The following is a 15,905-nucleotide window of genomic DNA, read 5'->3' as shown; positions in this document are numbered from 1 at the left end:
CCCCTCTTGTGGAGTTGCATTTTATAAATATCTGGACTAATTCCCACTTGTCTATTCGGATGAGCTTCTGTGAGAAGAAAGAAGAGTAGTTAGAAAAAAATAAGAATTAATTACAATTTTTTATGGAAAGAGAGTTTACATTTGGTCCTGCACATAGTAGGATATATACCTGTTTTTCAAGCAATGATGAATAATGTCTCTGGAGATGATCCTTTGTCTTACAAACACCATTGATTATAACACTGCACCTGAGGTGAAGCTTTCAAGGAAGGCACCACCAGCAAAATAGTTAAAATAGCCCACTGTAAGCTTGGGGATGATGACTTGGCCTAAAATTCAATGGGGAGTCTGCATAAGAAACAGCGTTGTCATTCTTGTCAACCCTGTGTTTATCAGCAGCTGGGCTGCTCTATTGCATCAGCTGGGATTTCTTCGTTGTATCAGGTGCAATATACTGGGAGTCAAGACAGGACTGGATGCTATGGGTAAGTCTGGGTGGGATTCTTTAACCCACTAATGGAAAAGGCATGATTTCTTGCAGGTGTTCAAATTCCCTGCAGCAAAGGGAAGCTGAGAAGATGCATGCTCTTTTGGTGCCTCAATGGCTGTAGTGCTATGAAATGTTCCCTCTTTGTCAAAGTCAGGGAGTCGCAGTGCTTCTATGATGATTTATCCAACAGTGAAAGGACTGAGAATATGTAAGGAACGGGTTGAGAGAGGAAAAGCAAGATTTCCCCATTAAAATGCTGTCCTCAATAAAGACGTCCTCATTGCTCTATGTAGTCAGGTTTCTACATGCATTAAGTTTGAATCTTTTCTACTGAAATGTGTCAAATGCAAAATTATTTTAATGGGGGGGAAATTTATCCTATTCTATAGATGTTTATTGGTCTGCAGCGAGAAAAACCTGAGGGCAGAGTTGATATAAAATGGTGAAAGTGAGTGATGACGAATCTATTTTCCTGTTCAGCGTTTTTAAGAAGTATTTATAAGAACAGATGGTGGGCAGCAGCAGAACATGTTCAGTTTTATCAAGACATTTGGCTAACAAGCACAGACCGAAATGCATTTCTTTCCTTCTCGACTTAATAATTTTAATTAGAGGCAAAAGGTGTGGTAGTCTCATTGTCTGGAGGCGTATGTGCAATATTGTCTTGGTTGGGCAGGACTGGGTGGGAGAGAATATCGCTGCTTCTAATGAAGGGTGGTGCATATCTCTGCAATCTCTATTTTATTTTTTTTTATTGTCTGGTAATCTAAAAAATGCAAATTCCAAATCTGCTATTGCACAACATACATAGAGATACACTGAGGCTATGCTTTCAGTTAGTCAGAGAACAAAAACATGACTACAAAATAGCATAAGTAATATCGTGCCACTGGAGAAGAAAGACTTTTTAACAAATAGTGGGACGTACATTTATTATCGCGAAGCGGAATTGTCAAAGCCACCTTTGTAACTTAGCGATCTCTGGAACTCCTTCACTATTTAAATGCTTTTGAAAATCTCACTTATTAACTTGTCATTTTGAACTTCATATACTCTCTCCCTAAGGACATCAATGTGTTCTGGAAATAGTAACTAAGGACTATGTGCTCTAACCAGGTTTAATGGCATTCTCTTCCTTTCCCTTGCTTATCTCTGGTCATATTCCAGCTTTTTTGCAGAGCTGCTTGTGCAGGTGATGATGTGCCCTTTGTCCTTCACCATCTCGCCGAGCCTCGATGCAGAGCTGCTTCTCCTGCTCTCGCACGCCGCCGTGGGAGGCGGGGAGCGCACCAGTCAGTACTGGGCTGGTCCCAAAAGGAAGCGCTGAAATGAGATTCGCACCCCGAGCAGCCCTGGCACGGCGTTCTTACCGCATGTTCCCTCTCTCTCATGTACGGGTTATGAAAATATTCAAAATGCCCTCACCTCACAGACATGCGTCTGTTAAGAGCTGCGTGCTTCTAAGATTTTCTGCGAGAACCTAAGCTGTCTCACGCTTTGTCGTCACAGTCCTCATGAAGGTGGCTGTCTGATATACCCACCCCAATGGAAGGTCATAGTATTTATGTACAGTGCTTTCTGCCTATAAATCTGCCACTGACTTCAGGTTTTTGTTTCACATGACTGTAGAACTTTAAACCAATAAAAGAAATAATGTTACAAGATCTTATTGAATGTTTTCCCTAACTAACTGAAGTTCAGTTCTTGAGAACTGTTTTGAGGACTGTTATCAGCCTCCTGACTAAAAAGGCAACAAAGGTCTGTCAGTCATTATTTTACAACCTTTTAGTCACTATTGTGTTGAAGAAAGTTCAATTGACTGTGTAAAGCTACTGGTATTAAGTCTCCTTATGACTAGAAGCTTGCTAGAGGTAGGTAGACATGGTAGGCTGCATTGCACTGCCTTTTGCCATTGCCTTGTGGGGGAAAATCCTTGTCTCCAGGTGTCCAGAACCTGCATGTCCAGGCAGGAGCTTGTTTCCTGCTGTTTGAGGTGGGTGCTGGTGCTGGTTTGAGCTGGGTGCTGTTTGAGAGGGACAGCTGAGGTTTTGTGCCCTTGCGCAGCCACCAACCTCACATAAATTGCGTCAGCTGCTTAGCAGGATTAATGTTCTAGTCCTTGTGGTCTGCCAGGTAAATCGTATATGGCCTGCGTGGTGTATCACAACACACACGTGCCCAATAAACCATGGTGGTTTGTCACATAACATATACTTTCCAACTTTAGGTACATAGTTAAGGCAAGGGGGGCTGATAAAAAGCCTGCTTACCAGATATGTCAGAGTAGTGAAAACAAAATAATCTGATTTCCATCACTTTCTCCTTCCATCTTAGACCTTTCCAAATATCAGATACATGACTGAACCTTGAAAATGCTCGAGGAAGCGGCAGCCACGTTTTCTTGTGATGGTAGCGCTTTGGGAAGTGCCAGTCTTTGATGGCCTGCAGTCAACCAGGGGCAGCAAAGAAATCAAGGCCAGCCTCTGAAAGAGATATATGCACAATATTCCTAATATCAAGCTGTTTGCACTTACCAAACCATCACAATACTGTGTCGCTTACCTGTGCTGGTTACCAGAGTTAGAAGACCATTGATTACAGAAGACAAGCTAAAGGCTGCTCTGGCAACCCCCTAATTATTAACAAATAAGAAGGACAGCTCTTTTGAACTATGTGTCTATTGGTTTTATTTGATAGGAAGGGCAGGTCAGTGTGCTAAAATGATTTAAATTTCAATAAAATAATATTATTTCATGTTTTAAAAGGTTTAGAGCACCTAGAAGGCAATTTTTTTGGATGGGATGCTGTTTTACAGACAGCATAGTCTATGTTCCATGACTCTTCTATTTTTACCTGCTTGTAAGACATTGTAATACATAAAATAGTAATCGTCGATATTAGTGTAGATAGCTGAAATCTAGATAAGCAAGCCCAGGCTCAAGTACAATGCATTGCACTTAACTGAGGGAGTGCTGGTGACACTTTCTGGCCTGTGTTAAGCAAGAAGACGGAGTAAAAGTTGCTCTTGGTGTAAAGACCCCTGGATTCGTGATTCCTGATGAGGGCAACTTTTTTGCGCATTACTTTTTATACATATGTTTTGAAGGCCGGCTTCTGTAAGCAAGCAGATAACTTCAGACTGCTCCTATAGGCAGACTGACACATGTACGGAGGTTTGTAGATGTGATCTGAAACAGCACAGCTGGCGCTACTCCACTGCCTTGAGAAGAGCTGCTTTGGTTTACATGTGGTGAGGCGCTGGCTCTGAGCATCCAGCGTGCTTCACGCTATTGGTCTGAGATGAAAATGTAGATTTTGCTGGCTTACAAAGGTAGGAAGGGTGTATCTCCTATAGGGTGTGCCTGATCAGTTATGTTTCATAGATGTTGTGTACTGTTTCTGAAAAGAGAGATAAACGGTTTACCAGTAACAAACCTGTCTCACCCCATCTAATCACCTGGAGTAAAAGCTGTTGAAAACAAATTTGCTTGTTCCTGTGTGGCAAAGTATCAACATCAAACCTTAACCTTTCCTGAGACTACAGCAGTCTTGTAATCACTTGTTCTTGTTGCTTCTCTTACTGATTGCGGCCAAATATCAGTAAATAAATATCTCCCTGTCCATAAGCTGATTTATAGGTAAATGAGTCAGATTTTGCATGGCCTCCTTCCCTGCCCTTCTGCCCTTAAATTGAGTAATACGCCACTCTGCGAATAGATCCACTGACATCACACCACCGTTACAGATGTGTCAGGACAGTGCTGGATGCCTAGCTAATTCACATGCTGCTATACAAAAGGCAGGGCATTACCTGTAAGTTTATTTTATATAAGCTGGAATTAACATAAATCAGCTGACTGTGCTTTGGGCGATAGAAAAATAATGCAAGAATGAGAATAAAAAAGCAAAGCACCAAGTTTTCCCCATTTGTTTGCACAGATGTAGGGATGACCCAGAACGTTTAGTACCATGGGTATTCACACTCTGGAGGGATGTAAATTCTGGACTTTGGCCATTCTGCTGTTGCCTGGGGCTGACTGGTGACATGGGTGATGGACTTGTCACAGTGCTGTCAGAGCGGCTGCCTAAAATGGGCTGTGGAGCACGTCCTGCAAGCTGCAAGCTGTACCCTGGCTACTGCTCGGTGGGTGTCACAGGGGGCTTTACTCCTGCTGCTGCTGCTGAGCAAATACAAAGGCCCTCATGTACCTGCCTTGCTCAGCGCTGGGCTCTTTGAGTTGCTCTGAGGGAGTCCAGAGCCCCAGCTGTGCAAGATAACCTTCCAGGGAGCTTCCCAGCTCAGCCCTGAGAGCAACGGCCTGAAACCGAGCTTGTTGTCTCTTTTCCACCCCATCCATTCCTTCCAGACAGGCTGAAAGGAGGGCAAAGTCAGCAGAGGATAGTGCCGAGTAGGCAGTTTTGGAGGTAAAGAATTCCTGTCTGACTGCACGTTGACAAGTATCAGATAAAGTAATTGTCTGTGACTTGACAATGAACCCTGCATAATGCAGAGAAGGAGGACTTCTGGCATGGGGAACGCTGTTTGCTCACCTGACGTCATCTTGGAAAGCATTCAGGAGTGGGAGAACAATAGGGCTTTATTCCTTTAGGGAAAAGAAAAAGGAAAATGGTGAGCGCTGCAAGAAGCCACCGGGGTAGAAATCTAACAAGGGCTATCAGAACGCAGTGGCTGGGGATAGCGAAATATTTCATTTCTCCTTTTATTGCAGCTGAAAGGATTACAGGGAAGAGTAGGGTTGATGTACGGATGCCGTCGGGGAGCTGTGCCTCTTTGAAAAACTGGGCAAGTACGTTCAGACTTTTGAGAGGCTCTGTCTTGCTCACGCTCTCTTTCCCTCTCACACACCCAGTACCGACTGTCAGAAATTCCTATGCACTCTTCAGCCTCTCTGCCTTCTTTTTTTTTTTTCTCTTATACAGTTACTGGTTTTACTTCCAGTGAGCTGTAGCTACTAAGTCAGGGCACAAGTTGTTAGTTGTGTATGTGGTAGAGATGCTGAACGGGGATAAACCAGAAGAAAATTTCAGTTCCAGTAAGTTCCACATCCCTAATCCGTGTATATCCATGCAACACATGTTGCGTGTGCAACTTCTGCAGCACTGCAGAAATATTTTGCTCTCCTCTTATTATGTTTGACGCGCAGCTTTGCTTCTGGCATCACCTCATGATATTGTGGCTTGGAAAAAGGGTGTGCATAGGGCAGGACAGCTCGTTGGGAGCTCAGGGAGGAGAACGCTACAAAATGGGATTAAACTGGCTCTGAAGGAGGAAGAGTGGAGAGCTGACAGTTAAGTTTTGGTGGCTGGCGTAGCACACACCTCCACAGAACCCATGCACGCGTGTTACCAAAGCGATTCAACAGGCAGGAGCCGAGGTCGTATACAAAGCACAGCCCAGACTTTCCACATACAATTCCATTAACTGATTTCATGGTTGATTTGTCAGAGGGAAGTCTATTTACTAAAACAACCCAGGTAAATATGATTGATTGCCCTCGTTGGCTTCTGCAATATCAATTTTTTAATGTTGTCATTTCAGTTATGGATTTCAGATATCAGAAGGGATAGAAAGAATATAGGAAGGACGCGAGGGTTTGGCTAAGATTTACATCTGATGTACGGCAAGTAGAAAATTTAAGAACCACATTTGGGACTTAAGAGACTAAGGGAACACTTATTATATAAAAAAAAATCTTTCTGTGATGTAAATTCCTATATGCCAACTGTTATTTAGCATCCTTATTATTATGTGATATATGAATGGCAAGGTGAAGTCATATAAGGAGTGTTTCCTGGTTTTTTACACTCAACTATATAATGTATGTATGCATTCTGCATGTCCAAAATATTAATTAAATTATATTAAATAACCTATATTTTGAGAGGGAGAATTTAGCTTGAGTAAAGCATAATAATCATTAAGTTCATTTGCTATAATTTAGAAAGTACTTCTAACATAAAACTCTGTTGCTGGTAGCCAAAAAAGAAGTGTAAATTACAGTATGGCAAATTGGTTGCAAAAGCACTAAACAGTCTATATTCCCCCTCTCCCCCCCAAAAGAAGAAAAGGTACAGGGCTCCTATCATAAAATAACGGGAAAAAATAGCCAAGTTTTGAAATATATCTTAAAGGCTGAAAATTTCAAGCTTTATTCAGTGAAAAGAAGACAGCCAGTGCTCATCATCAGCCTACGTAAATTTTCTGTCTGCATAACTACCCCCCACTTTCAGTGGCTCTCTACTCATGTTCCAACCAGGCTGCCCTGTCTAAATGAAGGAAATAAAGGACATGGACAATATGGTCTACAAGGGAAAACTGGTATCATCTTGATTAACATCAGGAGTGATTTTGAAGTGTTGTGAGTCTGTAGACCATGTATAAAACACAGTCCATGTAAGAGACTTTTAGAAAGGTAACTAAAAATCTGCTGAGCTGAAAACCGCAGTGAAACTAGGGGAGTGGGATCTCTAATTTTTACTAGAAAAAGGCTGATGTCACACCCATCTTTAAGCAAGGCAAGAAGGAGGACACGGGAGGAGGAACTGTAGACAAGTGAGACCCACCTCAGTCCCTGGAAAGATCATGGATCATTTCCATCCTCTTGGAAATAATTTCCAATCACGTATGGATGGAAGGGGATAATGCTCCTTGACAGACCTGACTGCTGTCTGTGTTGAAAAGACTGCCATACTGATGGCAGTATGTCCTCACTGACAGTGAGGAGTATGTTGCAGAGGCAGTATGTCCTCAGCAATCCTCACTGACTTTAGTGAGGATTTTGACATGTCAGAAGCGGGTGAGAAAAGCTAACTCCTCAGAGGTGGTAGGTGGTATAAAATGTGGCTACAGCCTCAAACTGGAGGTTCAGGGTGGCCATTACAAAAAACGTTTTCTCTAGGAGGGTAGCGCAGCACTGGAAGAGGTTGCCTGTGGAGCCTGTGGAGTCTCAGTCCTTGCATGTTCCCAGGACTTGACCAAAGTCGCAGCTGACCTGATCAACCACCATTGGTGACAGTCCCACTTCAGAGAGAGGTTGGAGCTGATGAGCTTCACAATACTCTTTTGACCAAGGTTTTTTGTGTCTATGTATTTGACACTGACCTTCAAGCAGCGCTTCAGCAAAGCGAGTGGTGAGCTACTCTGAGCCTGACACCTTTACACCTTCATGTGAGATAGTGCAGCCACACATGTCGTGACTCTTGTTCAGACTTAGGCCCTGCTAATGCAATTGTGTCATTCCTGGCTCGACTTCAGTAGCACTTTTTGTGGGTGGAAGCACTGACAAAGAGCCCGCAGTTGGACTGCAACGCGAATCCACATGCCAGGTAAGCGAGGAAAGGAGCTTAAGGCTCCCTCTTCCCCCTGACAAGTTATTATCTGTGGTGTCAAAGAGAAAGTGGGCTTCGTCGAGTCATTTCCACCACCGAGTCAGTGCCACCTCCCGTTGTGCAGGTTTGCAAGGACGGGCATGGCTGGGTGGAGTGTTGATCCCTGCCCGGCTCCTTCCACTCCCCTCCCCGGCCATGGTGCCTGCACCAGCACGCTGCACACCGCACACGCCGCTGTGTACAGCCCTCCACGGCCAAGAGGGATCCGGGACATCAAATGAAACTCGGAGCCCAGATGTGCTTTGTGGGTTGTTTCGGGCACGACACCATCATTCCCCTTGCTGGGGAAAAGCTGTAAAGCGAGAATGCAGCAAACAGGAAATGATTCACCAGTTTTCTGCACACATCTCAGGCAATATCTGTGCTACAACAAATACACCACTTCATTTTGCCCTAGAAAGTGCTTATAAAATTAACAGTAAAGTAACACCATTTTGTGTTTTCACCTTTGAAGACATACAACTGTGTATTTTAGATTGCCCAGATATTGCCTGGATTGAGTTGTTTACTGCAACACAGCGTCTTATTCTTCACTGACTAACTTTCCTTACAGAGCCTGCCAAGCACAAATTAGGTCAACCTAAGCAGCAGTATGAAATGTAATTAGCCAAAAACTTTCTTAATTAGCGCTGTTATTCAGGGTGGGGAGAGCTTAGCTCACAGTGAGTGAGCGGGGTAGGGCACGTTGGTAGAGGGAGACTCTTCCTAAAGAAAGGTGGATCTAACGCCCAAGATCTTTTGAAATTTTGATTGCAATGTTTTATGACCGCGGCGAGGACTGTAATTTGTGCCTGTAGGGTGCCCTGCGTTGCACTAATAGATTGCAATAAAACAACAAACAGCAAACTAATCATTCTTATGGACAACACCTTCTTGCAACTAGAATCACCAATTCTAGGTCTTCGGGCACTCTGTATCAGAGTCACAAAAATGGTGATAAGGAACCGTTTCCCTCCTGCCAGAGGTACCAATGATGCCACCGCACAGCAGCTCCCATTGGACTGGTTGACCAGGGACCAGCATGTTTCACACTGTGATGGCATCTCTGGGGTCCAGTATTTGCTATTATTGTCATCTTAGCTGTCAGAGGAGCCGGGGACTAAAAGGGTGAGATTAAGTTAACTTGATACCTGTGAAGACAGTCAATCCATGAGAAACTTGTGCTAGCCCTTCCCCAAGCAGTATTTGGAGAAGAGAGATTTCCACTTTTTGCCACCAAACGACTTTCACATTCTCTCGCCTTCTCCCCTTCAGTCAATATAAAACACTGACCAATTTTGCTTAAATAAAAGAAGAAACACTAGCCCAGTTTTTAATTTCTGCTACTCTGGTCAGTTTTTATTACCCTTATAATCCATCTCCCCTCTGGAGTGAATAAAATAATTTGCATTTTTACATTTACAAAAGCTGACGTGTACTGATGCAGGGCAAGTTAATGATTAATAATTCTGATTAATATATAATACATAGATTAAAATCTCCTGGTGTAAAGGGCTAAATATAGTATTAGCGGGCATAGACTGTAATAAAAACATACAAGGGCCAATAGGGAAAAATATGCATGGAAACAACCTACAAAACTCCAAAAAGCAACGATTTTTGCATGAACCATCTCATGTCTGAAAGCGGTCTAGCTACCTTCATGCAGTACTGCACTCAAGTTAATAAAACCTGGAGAGAGGTACGATGATAGGATAATGTGTGCAAATTAACATTCCCACCGGGTGAAATCATTATAGTGCAAAGCAGAACCCCAGATCTGCGTGTAAGTCAGTCCTTCACCAAGTTTTAAGATACGGTCTAAGTGTGGTATAAACTTTGTGCTGATCAACCAGACAGAGGTTTTTGCATACTGTTATCATCATGAGAATTGCATTTTAGCAGGAAAACTCACATCACTTTCAGGACGAAGAACACCCATTTAAGTGCCCTGTACTGAAATCTCATCATCTGGACAGTACAGCAAGTCTCAGGGTTTGCCTTGGTTCTTATCTAGGCCTGATTTACTGAGAAAAAGTACTATGATATCCTAGGAACTGGACTGCATTCATGATCGCATTCATTCAAAAGCTGGAGAGGTGACTATTTTAATATAAGGTGTGCAAAAGCAAGGCGAACCTGATTATAAAATGGGTGCATCAGTGAAGCGGTAAAGATGTTATTCAAGCTCATTACCTAGATAATAACTTATTTAGACCTATTTTAGTTTTGTATAAGGCCTGCAGCTGTGTCCACTAGAAGCTTGTCACAAAATGTGTGTGTGTGTTTTTAAACTAGCATCATTTGAATTTATCAGTGATTTCTGTGCATCCAGTTAGCAGGAATGAATGTTCAACTTAGAATTAAATCCAAGTGCATATTTACATAGGCAAATTGAAAAGGCCTGATCTTCAGATGCTGTAGAAATGTATTTCTGAAACAAATGGCGTGGAAGGGACCCCCCAGAAATCCCTCCCAGATCCCTGTTAAGATGTGAAACAGTTATCTCCTGGATTTCCATCACTCATTCATAGCTGAAAAAGGAACATTCTAAAAGGAATGGGATTCCTACCGTGTGGTCTGGGCTGAAGCATCACTGTGCCCTGGAAATGAGTTCAGTTCTGCTAATGGAAATTGGAAGTCTTTCAGTGACCTGAACAGTGGTTAAACACAGACATTAGAAAGAAATAGTGAAACTGCATTCTGAGAACTTAAAAAGTAAAATATACTTAAAGACCTAGTTAAGAGATGCTCACCAAAAAGCCAATGTTAATAACTAGCTTTCAGTGACCTCATTATAACCTACTTTCCTGGAAACCTGTAAAAAACGTTGATTACTTCTGCAAGATCTCGTGGGCATTGTTTTTTCAAGTTAGTGAAAAATAATTTAAGGAAAATACTACATAGTTGGGCAAAAGCAGGCTGTACTGTGAATACTTCCATTAAAAATGCATCTTTACTTCTGATTTTAACGTATTTTCATTTCATTGTTCAGACATAAATGCCTCAAAATACACCTAAATTAATATTGCTTCTGTAGTTTTATTCCTGACTTTAAGTTACGTAGACACGGTGCTTAGGGACATGGTTTAGTGGTGAACGTGGCAGTGTTAGGTTAATGGTTGGACATGGTAATCTTAAGGGTTTTTTCCAACCTAAATCGTTTTATGAGTCTATGACTCTACATTTGCCTTTACAGGAATGCTTAAATGCCTACTAGAAGAGACCTCTCGTCTAACTCCAAGTACGCAAGTGAATGTTCCACAGAAAACCAGACCCATTTCTACTTCCGTCATTGGCTGTGGGGCAGTTTTGTGCTCACAGTATATACATTTCCCCTGCTATGTAAACTACCTATCTTTTATATCAAGTCTCTGATAATGCCGTTAAAACAAAGTATATCACGCACTTAGAAACAGAGCTTTAGTGCTTACGTTGACAGCCTTTCTAGATGAGTGCAAAAATCAATCCTTCCTCAAACCGAGGATTAGCCAGCTACACAATAATGACCGGTTTTGTAATATGTGAAATATGTGTCAAATATAATAACCAAAGTCTGCCTAAATAAAAGAATGTGTTCAAAAAGATTAGTGGATTATTGCAGGCTCACACAGTCTGATGCCACTTTTCATGCTTCTTGGATGGCTTTTAGCACGTCTCAGCTGCTGCCAGTCAACACATGTGCTCTTTAAGCGTGGAAAATGATGCAGGAATTTAGGAGAGCAGTGCTGATGGTTTGAATGAGACGGCTATTTGGTGAGCTGGTGACATAAAAGGTTTTTCTTTTTCATCAGAAGGATTTTCTACAAAGGCTGGAAGAGATCCTGCCCTTCAGTTAATACATACCCAGTTAATACGTATCGCCCTCCTGTAGCTATTGACCGTGGTGTGCTTAACCAGCAGACGATGATTTACTCTCCCAGTTTCTTGCCAGTGGCTGTACACGCTGCCCTTCAGACTCGCTGCCGGAGCGACACAGCTGCTCACCAGGGCCGGCAGCAGCACGGATAGCACTGGTCAGGGTGCATGTCCTCAGCCAGGAAACAAACAGGTTTGATGGGTTAGGCTAACAAACGCATGGGCCAAATTGTCTCTCATGACTACAAAATTGATTAAATCTGCTATTTCGTACTGGAGATCAGTGGAATCACAGTGCTCCTGCCTTATGAGGTGTGGACTGCACTATTTCCGCTGCATCTTCAATATATACTTGGAAAACTGGATCCATAAGCTTCTAAATGACGAACAGTATCTGCTCGGTGTGATAGCATCACCCACAGCACGCTCAGATGCTGAGATAATGATGGTTTTGAAAACCGGCTTTAAAGGTTTGAGTTAAAACTGTACAGTCTGCCCTTGATGATTCATCTGCCTAACTGATTTGGGGAATTCTGTGTGGGAATGTAGTGAGTATTCAACAAATATTGTCATTAAACTTGAATTCTTCTTTGAAACAGGTTTCTGAGGACTAGTGCTCCACACTTTGCAGGAGCTAACGCTTCCTTATCAGTGAAGCAATTCTCATTGCCAATGCACACACACCTTTACCTACAGCTTTGATTTAATGGGAAGTCTGCCCTCCTTAAACTTTCCATGAAGTATCCAAAGTAGTCCCTCAGATGTAATTTTCCCTTTTACTCTGGAATTGCAACTCGAACACCCTGAAACGCTAATGCTTTCAAAGCCTCTTGGGCTGTTTCAAGAAAAATTCAGGCATGTTTATCATAAACTACAGCGCTCAATATTTCTGTTAATGCTTCAAGCCAGTTTCTCAGTTCAAGGGACAACTCTGTCAGACCACATCTGGTATCACACACTAAGGTTATATTGGTCGTAAACAACACATTGTCTGATTAAGTGCTAAGGCAACTGTTCCTTAGCAGAAGTGACTGCACAGCTGTTGCCAAGAAGGTTCAGACTTGTCCATAACATTGCAGTAAGTTCCCACTGTTCATAGTGTTTCTGTGAAACTGCACAGGGCAGATATCTAACTTGTAAAAATTTCAATGCATGAGACAAACCCCTGTCATCTCATGTCTGGTATCACTCACGGACAAAACAGGTCTGAGACAGGTGCGTGCGATCCCACAGAGCCAGGTTTGGATCTGTTTTCCTACTCACCTTTTGCACTCTTTCCATATTCTGTGCACTATTGTAGGTACTATTGTAGGTAGCTGACACGCAGGGACGTTGTTGTTAATTTCTGCTAAAACTTCAGGGTCTCGATGTGTTGCAGAAAACCTGCAGTTTCCTTGGAGTGAATCTAAATCTAAAAACACTGCTGTTGCAACTTCAGTTTCAGCTTCTGTCTTGCGAACCACTATTGCACAGGGTGATGGTGGGACTATTTTGCTTTCTTTCTGCTCACGAGCCATCTGTCAAACATCAAGTTTACTTAAATATTGCTTTCCACACTGTAATTTATTAAGATCAGAAGAGAAATATGGCCACTTCTGCCAATGCAAGAACGGACAGGTTGTAAGATAGTCTACTCTGACACTATCAAGTCCCTGCAAATCATTGAGTCAGCTTTCACACTTTCCACAAGCTGCTTTGAAAATTTGACTTCCGAAAAGATTCTTTTCTTAGGTAGCCACAATATTTTGGAATCTTGACTTCAAAGTCAAGTTTTTAAATTTTTCCCTCTGTCTCTCATACATGACTGAGGCTGTGGGCACATTCCTTTCCTTGTGAATACTGCTGTGGGACACTTGAGTCTCCACCAGGTGCTGTTGCACAGCCTTTCCGTTGGGCGGTGAATGTACAGAATACATTTCTGATACACCCCTGCAGCAAAACCTCCCCAAACACGCAGCCGAATTCACACGGTTTAAAAAAATGAAGCATTCACAGTCATTCTGCTTTTCATCTCCCTGCTCCAAAGTCCAGTAGGAGGAAACAGTACCAGTAGTTTCTAACAGCAGATGCCCAATTGGCCAGCTAATTACTGATTAGATAGGAAACAGGACCCCGTTAGACCCATCAAGGCGATCACCTTTTGTCACATCCCGGGCAAATGCTGCGCAGCGTAAGTGCGTGCTCTGTTATCACCATCTTTAGTTCTCAGATTCTTTGTAAACCAGTTACTTTGAGCACTGAGGAGGACAAGAAATCATTAACTAAGGTGAAATGTTGGCCTTTCCCGTTTTGGCATGGCTGAGGCAAATGCATGAGGATGGGCAGTACCTTGCTACTGGGGATGGGAAGACTTCTCTCTTCCAGTGAGCATCTTCAGGCACTGTTGAAGGGGCCACCACTTCCCCCAGACTCCAACTCTGGTCTCATGGTCCCTGGTGAAGGAGTAGTCCTGGGTTTTGGTGAGCCACGTGTGTCCAGGCAGCATGGACTCTTCTCACAGTCACAGAGGAAACTTCGCTGTGGCTGGAAGGACAAATAGGGCAAAAAAGTTTGATTTGTTGAAATACAATTTTCCATCAGAAGTAATAAATGATAGATACTTCCTTATCAGTTCTTTGTTAAAACTGCAGAAACCCAAATAAAACATTCCTCATGGCATTACTAGGTTAGTGCAATATATTATAAAGGTCATATTTATAAAAGGATGTTCTATACTGTGTAGTCTCTGCGTTGTAAAATAGCCCAAGCCAACTTCTGCTGCAGTAATCTTTCCTTACCCTTTGTGCTCCCTGACTTCTGCAGGATACTGACTGTCAATAAATAGTCACATTCCCTCAAGTACAGTGCCCAGTGGCACTGTACATGTTGGAAAATAACTGCTGTACAAGTCATGGTCTTTGAATTCTGGTGGCACTGTAGGAAAACCCTTATTTAAGTCCTTCAGCAGGCAAAACTCTAACTGAAGTGACCAATTATTTTTTTCCTGGCCATGATGCACATAATCAAGCCATTAATCGGTAGACTCCCCATGAAGGGAGGCTCAGAACCTAGTTTGCTCAGAAGGCACCTACAAAGCATAAGGTGAGATTAAAGTAATATCTTGTGAAAAGTCTTTGACTCCCTCTTGAACTACGAATCTTACTAATTGCAGGAGAGGCAGAGCAAAGAAGTGAAATAATAGCTGTTACCCTAATTATGTGGAGTCTCTATTTTGTGTTAGGTTGAAGCTTTAGGTGTGCTTATTATCTGTTTGATTTCATTAATGAGGCTTCATAAATTATAAGCTAATGAAGAATGCAGATGGGAATGATTTCAGGCTAAGTATGAGAATTTTATTGCTGGCTATCAAAGACCTTCTCCTAAAATGCTAATTTTTTAGACATAGTCCTTTGATCACTACAGATAGTGAATGTTAATCAAATAAAATTCTGACATAGTTCTCGTTATTCTAAATGGGAAGTGAAAAGTAGTCTGCCAAATTTTAATTGTTCATTTGGGCTATACTGCTATCACTTTGCAAATCTCAAAGCCTGATATTAGAGAATATCCTTCTTAAGAAGAATATTATATTTCTGGAGACGTGCCTGAATATCACTGGCTTGAGAGCACAAGTATTTCTCACTTCTGAGAGCTAAATTAGTACTCCCACTGAGTACTGCAGCGAGTTGCAGTGCTGGATGTCTTGTGGGCTTGCACAGGGCAAGACTGGACACAGCATTTCTAAGTTAGCTGGAAGGTGGGATGACGTGGCCTGGCAGACTCCTCCGACAGCCCACGGCAAGGCTGTGGCATGGTTCCCCCAGCTGCCACACTGCTGCCTAAGTTGCAGAAGTGAGGCCACCGCAACAACCCACCCCACTAAGCCATGGCCACTACGGACCTTGCAAATGCTTCCTTTTGGCACTCAAATCACGTAGCCAGCCAAATTACAGTTTGCCCGGGGAAAAAAAACAAGGTTAGGAGGGAAAGGAAACACCTTTGTTGTCTTCTGCCTAACAATCCTCTGATGGGGGAGCCATAACTTAACACCAAAGTATTAAGAAGCCTTTTTGATTAGATAACTAGGAGAAAAAAATATACCCTGGAGGAAAAACAACGCAAGAGAGAAAAACACCACTTTTTCACTTTTTTTTTTTTTTTTCCTTTTCTTGGAGACAAGTAATGCATG

The 15,905-nt window shown here is 42.5% G+C and overlaps 1 long non-coding RNA gene across 1 annotated transcript; it reads right to left on the bottom strand.

The window, feature by feature from the left end:
• Positions 1-13,059: 13,059 nt before the first annotated feature.
• LOC134515772 (uncharacterized) lies at positions 13,060-14,198 on the bottom strand. The gene is made up of 3 exons (XR_010071109.1): positions 14,066-14,198; positions 13,875-13,974; positions 13,060-13,254 (listed from the first exon to the last, which is right to left on the bottom strand). It is a non-coding gene; the product is annotated as an uncharacterized LOC134515772 (long non-coding RNA).
• Between the last annotated feature and the right edge of the window lie 1,707 nt (positions 14,199-15,905).

This window comes from Chroicocephalus ridibundus, chromosome 5 (genome assembly GCF_963924245.1).
Source record: "Chroicocephalus ridibundus chromosome 5, bChrRid1.1, whole genome shotgun sequence".
Classification (NCBI taxonomy): Eukaryota; Metazoa; Chordata; class Aves; order Charadriiformes; family Laridae; genus Chroicocephalus; species Chroicocephalus ridibundus.
This window is presented reverse-complemented; position numbering and strand designations above follow the sequence as displayed.